Source organism: Martes martes (genome assembly GCF_963455335.1).
Source record: "Martes martes genome assembly, chromosome: 5".
Classification (NCBI taxonomy): Eukaryota; Metazoa; Chordata; class Mammalia; order Carnivora; family Mustelidae; genus Martes; species Martes martes.
In genome coordinates, this window is record NC_137892.1 from 59,113,226 (window position 1) to 59,121,749 (window position 8,524).

Genomic DNA, 8,524 nt, shown 5'->3' on the forward strand with positions numbered 1-8,524 from the left:
TGTACTTACAGATCAGAAAGGACTAAATGCATGTTTCTAATGAAGCAATTAACTTAAGTGCCCCTTGTTCATAAAAGTAGGCTGATACCTAAAGTGAATTCAGAATAAAGATTAGCACACGGCACAGTTAAGCCTGTAATTAGATTCCTGATATTATTTTGTTAAACCTTACTTAAAAAAAGAAAAGAAAATGTAAATTGTAAATTGGAGTATGGTGATAAATTTTTTTTTTTTTAAGATTTTGTTTATTTATTTGACAGAGAGAGATCACAAGTAGGCAGAGAGAGGCAGAGAGAGAGGAAGGGAAGCAGGCTCCCTGCCTAGCAGAGAGCCCAATGTGGGGCTCGATCCCAGGACCACCTGAGCCGAAGGCAGAGGCTTTAACCCACTGAGCCACCCAGGTGCCCTGGTGATAAATTTTTTTAAAGTTCTATCATATTATAAAAATTCAAGGGTCAGACCATATGGATTGCTACATAAAAAGGAAAGAAATTGTTATGCAACAACCACTGGGCTATTTACTTTTAATAAGACAAACATCACACAATTCAGAAAACTAAGTGCAAAGAAAATGACGATTTTCCTATTTGTTTAGTATTTTTTAAAAGCATTGGTTATTAATGTTTATCTTCCCAGAATTCCCCCACTGATAATTTGTTTTAAATTAATAATTGATTCCTAGCCTTTTCATTATTTTTTTCCTATCATTTTCATTAACAGCATGTCAACTTGCTGGTCGGAGTTATCTGACTAAAGGGTAAATTAAGGTTTTTTTTTTTCCTTAAATGACCACAAAATCAATTTAACTTTAAATTTCCAAAGCAATTAAACAAAAATATCAAGCTAACTTTCTATAGAAGAAATGCTTTCTTGGCATTTGTATTTTCAAGTTCCAAGTATCTAAATTTTAAGGGTAAAGAATTTATAGTATTATTAAATACTTTTCTAATCATGTCAATATTGCCTCTATTCTATTAATTTAGAAATGAAAATAAGGTGACCAGCCGTCCAGGTTTCCCTGAGGTTTTCTTGGTTTCAACATTGCAAGTCCCATGTCCAGGAAACCTCCCAGACTCAGACAAACTAGGATGGATGGTCATCCAAAGTCAGAGTAAAATATAGTTAAGACGGTGGACATAATCTTGTTCAAAAACTTGTAAAATACAGCTAATGTTCACGTTAGATGTCAAGTTAACAGTCTGATGCTTCAGGAATAAAGCATTAGAACTATAAAATTCGTCTAAAAATCAAAGCATCTTTGCCATGGTCATAGTCCCTTCTCAACTACCTCTTATGACTGTGGAATGCCAACTATTGCCATTCCAAATATCGCATAACTGCTCATTTCCTCTACTTATCTTTTACAAATACCATTAATAATCATTAGTTTCAGTGATTCATTTAAAGTTCACTTCCTCTTTCTTTTTTCATTACCCAATGAACTAAGTATTTTAAAATAATAAAATAGCTTGACTAAATTTCCCACATAAAATCTAACACCTAGATCCAAAATGCCCTGAAAATTAGACCCAAAGTTCCAGGACTTCCTTTCTATTCATCAAGTAGACACTCTTAATTACCAATAAACTTGGCAGAAAGGATGAGAGCATATTTATCATTTTGGAAACTTTCTAAACTTTCACAAAAACACTTCAGTCCTAATTGCAGTGTTTCCTGTGAGAATGACACTTAACAGAGCTGAAGAGATAATACCTGAAATATAGCATTAGCTAAACAACAGTCTTTTTTCATTAAGAATTTAGTAATTATGATTTTGTAAGTCATGAAATTTTGACATCTCTTTTGTATTTTAATTTCAGAAGAGTGAAATACCATCAGTTAAGTGTATATACAGTCTTTTCTACCTGAAAAATGTGCTCCTCAGAATGAAATGTAACTAAAAGCACTTGTATGAAAAAGAAACAGGACTTGTACTGTACTTTTTCCCCTACTCACAAACCCACCATTTACTGACAACTGTACCCACTTATCTACCTATTTCTAATGGCAAACGGGATGAATGTTAAGATTGGGGTACAAAAAAGTTAATCCTGAAAAAAAAAAAAGAACCCTATAACATATCCTCGACTGGTGACATTACCTAATTCAGCCACTCAAAAATATTTAAGAAATATGAGAAACTGCCCATATTTAACAATGTTTAACCTACCAAAAAATGGCAATTTCACATGGTTTGAAAGACATAAGTATAAACAACACACTCCAAACTGGGTGAATAATTACTACTTATTTCCCATGCTGTGATTTTTTTACTTTAAGTCATTTTCAAGCACATCCCTAAACATATTTTGGACTCTAGTGAGAGGATGTTCCAAGATAAAAGCAAAAGATTCACGAGCTGATAATCGTGCTATGTGATGGGTACACAGGAATCCACTGTGTTCTCTCTACCTTTATATGTTTGAAATTTTCTACAATAAAATGAATAAAAAGAAAATAGTTCCCTCAGCATTATTTGACCACCAAGCTGATTATATTGTTATAGGGTACCTTGATAAAAAGAGACAAAGTCATCTATGATAAATGTGTTCATAAATATATAATTCAAATACATAATTCAACACCTTAAAACTTAGGAGCCTATTTAGGAAATACTTAGCTCAGTGTTGGCTCTTTGGTTAAATAGTTTTTATCTGATCATCACTACACCTGAAATACTGGTATGAGATGCACTGGTGACTGACACAGAGATGAGCACACGACTCAAGTTAGGACAACTAAGACCAGTAAAGCCTAATTCCAAGACTTAAGAATATAGAATCTTCTCTACTGGATTTGATGCTGTAACACTGTGAGCCTGAAGCTGCTGACAACAAAACCAACAGAGCAGAAAGTGAAACAGAGGTGTGCACAGCAGCTCAGGTCTGATTCCAGCAAAACCAGAATCTAGATCTAACCATAGATGTTTTAGGTATGAGGCCAAGAAGTTCTTTTCTGTTTAAGCTACTCTGTTTCAGGCTTTTGAATCAGTCAAACCTCAGTATGAAATCCTCACTATCATTCCGTGGTTGTGTGGACTTCAGAAAATTATTTAATTCTCTAAACCTCAATTATCTCATAGTACCTGCAATGTGTATATTTTGTTAGTGGCATGAGTACCAAACTTTGGGAAACACTACATTAAACTCATAACATTCAACACCAAACAGGAAGTTTCACATTTTCAGCTCAATAATTTCAATTTTCAGCTCACTCTCATCAGTTCTAAAGCACATGACATTTGAAGCACTGGGCAACTTTGTTATCGCTACATGATAAATAACTGGTAACAGGTGGTTCAAGAAGACAACTGGTGAATATTTTCCAGAAGGCCCTAATGATTCTGGGGGAAAAAAAAAGAAATGTCTATTCAAAACAAAGTTTCAAGTCTTGGTTACACGGCAAAAAAGATGCTTTCCAAGTTTTAAAAGCATTAATTAAAAGTGTAATGTTTTCTCCTTAAAACTCAACAGCTTACCTCAAAATATTGGCAAATGTGCTCTAAAAGAGGGACCCAATCAATTTACATTTTAAAACTGTTTCTTTCTCTTCCATCTTTAATATACTCAAAACAATACATTAAAAGCCTTTTATGAACCTCTAATACAATTCATTTTTTCATGTTTATAAGATATTTATAGAAATAAATGTAGCTCCTGGCAGAATATATGACCTCAACTATACTTTCCATCCATTCTTCTCAATATAAACTTAGGAGTGTGATGTGGTTAAACAATTAGATTGCTATACAAAAGCCATCAGTCTCTGTTATTAGAAAAGAAGCAATGAGAGGACTAGTCCTGACACTCATGGTTAAAGCTCTTCTAGGACTGTTTTAGGACCATCATTCAAAGAATGCTCAGTTTAACCTTCTAGACGTCTGCAAAACAGATGTTAAGACTGTTTGTATGGTTCCAGTGACTTGATATAAAAGCTTCAAATGTGTCTTTACTTTGCATCAAATGCTCTATTACAGTGATATCCATATGGGAATTAACAGTGGTAATCTGCGATATTCAACCAAACATATCAACTTTACTCGCCCTTTAATCCACTCATTTTCTTCTGAGATACAACTATCAAAAAATCAGAACAAATCTTACCACATTTAAACTTCAGGAACTTATTATGCTTTCTCTATTGCTCAATTCTCAGAGCATAAACTTTGGTTCCCAAAAGTAATATCTAAGTCTTGAGTTGAGCCAATTTTTGTAAGAATAATATGTAAAATGATGAGGTTCGTTCCTAAACACAGGATTAAGGCAAGAGTTTTTTTATTGAGTTTATAGATTTTACAAAATTATAAATTGCAACCATGCTGTCATTTTTTTAAAAACACGTAAGACCCCATATGGAACTATATTAGTGCACTATGTTATATAAGCATCCACCTATAAATTACCAAAGAACTGTCAATAAATTTTTTTAATTCAACTTTAAATGCTCCAAAGTTTAGACAGATGTTATCCTACTTTCTCTGAGCAGCTGTTCATTGGACATGTTCCTTATTTATTGATATACTGTGTTCAATGCTAGGGTCACATTTCTTAAACAGGAACTTGGCAACTTCCAAATTCCATGGTAAATATTGACATATCTCAGCATGTCAATATTTATACTGTCAAGACTTTGATGAGTCTCCTCAACAATGGCTGCATCTTATTTCTTAGCAGCCACTTGCTTCTGTTCCAGTTGAGCAAGGTCTTTCTTTATTCAACAGCATCTTCTCACACAAAGACCTGATTGACTTTCTTGCTTATTTCAACATTTTGGACCCTTTTACAGGGTTAGTAAAGTTCAAAGAAACAAGGCACAAATTTAGCAAGAGCTGCTTTTGATTACTTAATCCCAAGCCTAATCACAATTTTCAACCTCATTGTTGGGGTTGAAAGCTGCTGAAGCCTTTTCAGAATTTATAGTCATAGATTATTTCCTTTTCTGTTAGTCCTGAAGGCTATGCAACATTATAAAAAGATTGGTTTATGGACTACAACGATGATGATAATATTCAGAGGACAGTTTAAATTCAAAATGTTTACCATGAAAGGTAGTTAGAAGCCTGGTTCATTATTTACAATTTACAATTACAGTGTTTTAAATACAAAATTACCTAGGTTTTGTGCCAAGTATCAGAAATTATGTTAACAAACTAATTATCTTTAACTCAACCTTAACCACAAATTTCCATATCACTGTGAGAAAAATCTTTGCAATATCTTGAAAATAGCCTGGGATTTCCCAATGGCACACAATCAAAAGTTTAATTTTAAGCTATTGGCAGTACTGGCATCTACCAAAAGTATGGATGCCTCATGAGCATTTTGGAATTCTAGCATGGATTTCCCCCTTTGAGGCAACAGAAGTCTCAAGGGTGTTCTTCTAAAAAGAGCCCCATCTCACCAACATTAAAAACTGCTGACTATAATGACTATAATAACCCTCTGTTCATTTCAGCCAATGTCTTAGGAAAAAAAGCACAACTCATGTTCTCATCAGCGCTGGCAGCTTCACAAATGACAAGGAACAAACTGCCCTGGACTATAAAATGATTAACTACCTCCTACCTGTATAAAAACGATCCTTCTATTATTTTAAGGACAGCCACCTTTTTCCTAGAGAACAAGGTATAGCTGATTTTATACCACTGATTATATACCACCCAAGAGAGTCAGCTTGAAATCAAAACTCTACTGCTTCATAGCTAAGTGACTTTGGTCATGCCATTAATGCATTAAAACATTCACGACCGCTTCCTACATACCAGGCTTTGATATCCCCAGAATGAGTAAGACACATTCTGATCTCTCTAGTGAAATAAAAAACACCCCAAAATAATTATTTTACAAGCTTGTAAAGTGCAGAGGCGGGATGGTATCTCCTCTCAAGAGTTCATGGACATTTCAGGGAAGCCAGCCTAACATTTCAGGGAAGGCTTCTCTGAGTTACACCTGATATGAATCTTAAAAGGTGAAAAGGAAAGAGACAGGAAAAGGCACCCCATGCAGAAGACCCTGCATGAGCAAAGGCTTGGAGGCAAGAAACAGCATAATACCTGGAAACCATAAATAATTCAATGTCTCACAATGACTGCAAATTAAGGATGACTAAATTCAAATACCAAGTCAAATTCATTCACTCAACCAAAACATGTGCACTTCTATGCATCAGATAGTGCTTTAGAATTTGGCATAAGGAAACAAAACAGGTAACAACTCTTTCCTTTGGAGACCAACAATGAAAAAAAACCACATAATAAATATGTAAAATATATAGTATGGTGATAAGTGCTAGAGTCAAGGGAGAAGGGAGAAGATAAGACAGGATATAGAAAACTGGGAGTACAGAGGCCAGTGGGGGAAAGGGGGATAGCTGCAAACCTGCAATTTTAAATAGGAGGTTGAGGTAGGCTTTATTGAAAATGTGATGTTTGAGCACATACATGAAGATCAGTTGTGAGGATATCTGGGGAAAATCATTCCAAGCTGATGAAGCAGCCAGTGCAAAGGCCCTAAGGCAGAAGTGGGCTTAAGAAACAAGGAAGCCAATATGGCTACGACAGAGTGATGGGAGAGCATACAAAGGGCTGAAGTCAGGGAGGTAATAGGGAAACAGATCATGTAGAGTTTTGTAAGCCCATGTCAAGATGTTAGCTTTTATCATTATTCAAATGAGAAGTCATAAAATGGTTTTACGCAAAGAAGTAATGTTACATTTCTTCTAATAAACTTTTTATTTTGGAGTAATGCTGAATTTACAGGAAAGGTGCAAAGATAACACAGAGTTCCCATATACATCTCACCCAGTTCCCTCTAGTATTAATGTCTGGAATTCAGAAAGAGAGGGAACTAAGACTATGAATTCAGGAGCCTTCAGTAGACACAAGGTTATTTAAGTCATTAAGACTTGATGATATAATCAAGACGAAGTATAAAAAGAAGAAAAGAAAAGAAGCAAAGATTGAAGCCCTGGAACACTCAGCAATAAGAAATCAAGAAGAACAGAAGGAAGACAGAAGGAACCAATAAGGTAGAAGGAAAACCAAGAGTGTGATGTCCTGGAAATGGAGTAAAGAAAATACATCATGAAGAAGGAAGGGATTAACTACGTCAAAGTTTGCTGATAGTTCAAATACAAAAAAAGACGGAATGATTAACACGTGGAAACCACTGGTGACACCAAGAAGAGGATTTGGGGGAAGGGTGGGACCAAAAGCCATGCTGGAATGATCTCAAAGAAGTACAGAAGAAGAGGAATGGGGATTTGGAACATAAAATCCTTAGAGGATTTTTGTTCAGAAGAGCAATAAATGGAGAAGTGAATAAATGGAGAAGAAGTAGAGAAGAGTTAAGAGAAGCATTTCTTAAGTTAAAAGAAACAACATGCAGGTCAAATATGGGTCTTAATCTAAGAGCCACAGGGGAAAGAATATAAAAAGAGGGGGAGAAGAAGGACAAAGACAAACACTAGAACACAAAGAGCCTGAATCTTAAACTGTGGTGGCTAGTTGGGGATTAGAGAAAACAAGCAGTTAAGTAAAACCATTATCTTTTAATGTATGTGCCCATCAGTGAATCTTAAAAAAGGAAATCATGCAAAAGGAAACCATTAACATTATCAACACTAGATATAAAGTAAAAAGAGAGGAAGGGGAATGAGGGAGGCTGACTACTGGTAAAAAAGCAATACCATTTTAATTCGAAAACCATATATTGGGTTCCCAAGAACTATGCGAACTGAATATATCAAAACACTTGTTTCTCCCATTTGGGTTATGCAAAGAAAAAAAAAAAACGGGTGGAAAATAAAGCTTCATCTAATGGGATTATCCAAACTAAAAGAAGCTAAATACTACTACGGATTAAAAGAGAAGGTTGGCATGTGATTCCTCTCCCTGATGGAACACTTCTCTAGAATACCTGTGCAACCACTCAACTCAGGAAAGGGCAGTTTCTTTCCATTTGTTACTACACCAAGTTTCCTACTCCAAAGGGCCTAGTATGCTTCAGGCTCCAGGTGAAACCAACGGACAGTTGACAAACAGCGAGGGATTGGGAGACAGGGAAAGCCAGCGTCAGAAGTGCCCAACAGCCTGCTCGACACAACCCTCCAGATTCAAATGCCTTCCTACTTCCACAACCATTACAGGGCACTGCAACGGCGCTCTGCATTCTACAGAATCCCTCGGGTGCAAAGGGAGAAACTGAACGGGGGCGTAGCAGGTGCACACCCTGCGCCCACGTTTAGAGAACCCAGGCGTCCCCGAGAGTGCATCAACGGAAGGTCCAGGAGCTTACACATTGAGGGGGCTCTCAGCTGGGAAAAATCATGCACTGAGGAATTCTAGAGGGAAATAATAGGGAACTAAAAAAAGAAAGTGAGGGGGGGGAAAAAAAACAAAGGACAGCACAAAGGACCATTACTATTACTAACTTACTATTACTAAACTACGTAGCTCACACTTCCGCACCCTACCTCTCAGTGCCTCCACTTCCGGTCTCCTCCAAAAGGCCCGCTCCCACAGACA

General features: G+C 36.2%; 1 protein-coding gene across 2 annotated transcripts in view; it reads right to left on the reverse strand.

Moving 5' to 3' along the window:
• The window catches only part of XRCC4 (X-ray repair cross complementing 4), a 251,614-nt gene extending 243,112 nt beyond the window's left edge, over positions 1-8,502 (reverse strand). For both annotated transcript variants that reach the window (XR_013966814.1, XM_080803450.1), the window contains exon 1: positions 8,473-8,502. The gene's annotated coding sequence lies outside the window, so the exon portion shown is untranslated. The remainder of the gene's footprint in view (positions 1-8,472) is intronic.
• Positions 8,503-8,524: the final 22 nt, after the last annotated feature.